The sequence below is a fragment of the Leopardus geoffroyi genome, chromosome A3, assembly GCF_018350155.1.
Source record: "Leopardus geoffroyi isolate Oge1 chromosome A3, O.geoffroyi_Oge1_pat1.0, whole genome shotgun sequence".
Classification (NCBI taxonomy): domain Eukaryota; kingdom Metazoa; phylum Chordata; class Mammalia; order Carnivora; family Felidae; genus Leopardus; species Leopardus geoffroyi.
Window position 1 is genome coordinate 27388993 of NC_059336.1, and position 804 is coordinate 27389796.

The window sequence follows — 804 nt, forward strand, 5'->3', positions numbered from 1 at the left end:
GCAATTGGCAAATAACATCTTTCAGTCTATGATCTCTTTTAATCCTTTCCATTTTTTTTTTTATTCATTACCACACCTAGTTACAGTTTTCTTTTTTGACCTTTTTTGTGGTGGCAACATTTAAAATCTAGTCCATTGGCAAATTTGCAGTATATAATACAACAGTGTTAACCATAGTCACGTTGTTGTGCGACAGAGCTTCAGAATTTACTCATCTCGCATAATTGAAATTTTGTACCTCCTGAAACCATCTCTCCACTTCCCCCTCCACACAGTCTGACTACTGAGAGCCCACATGTAAATAAGATGGTGCGGTATTTTTCTTTTTTTCATCTGGCTTATTTCACTTAGCATGATGTCTTCTGGGTTCACGCACGTTGCCAAAAAATGGCAGGACTTCCTTCCTGATTATTGTGCTCGCTTCACCAGCACATGTATTAAAATTGGAACGATGCAGAGATTAGCACAGCCCCTGCACGAGGATGACACACAAATTCATGAAGAAAAGTCTGATTCTTATTCCACTTTATATATACACACTTTCTTTAGCCATTCTACCGTCAACATACATTTGGGCTATTTCCATACCTTGGTTATTGTAAATACTGTGAAGAACATGGGAATGCAAATATCTCTTCAACAGAATGATTTCATTTCATCCAGCTATATATCCCGCAGTGGGATTTCTGGATCGTATGAGAGTGCTATTTTTCATTTTTTGGGGGAGAAACTACCATACTGTTTTCCACAGTGGCTGCACAATATTTGACAATATCACCTTCTGTCTGTGAACGCAGGATATCT

At 38.2% G+C, this 804-nt stretch overlaps 1 non-coding gene across 1 annotated transcript; it reads left to right on the forward strand.

Moving 5' to 3' along the window:
• Positions 1 to 413: 413 nt before the first annotated feature.
• LOC123581721 lies at positions 414 to 517 on the forward strand. Its single transcript, XR_006703962.1, has one exon. It is a non-coding gene; the product is annotated as a U6 spliceosomal RNA (small nuclear RNA).
• The last annotated feature ends 287 nt before the right edge of the window (positions 518 to 804 follow it).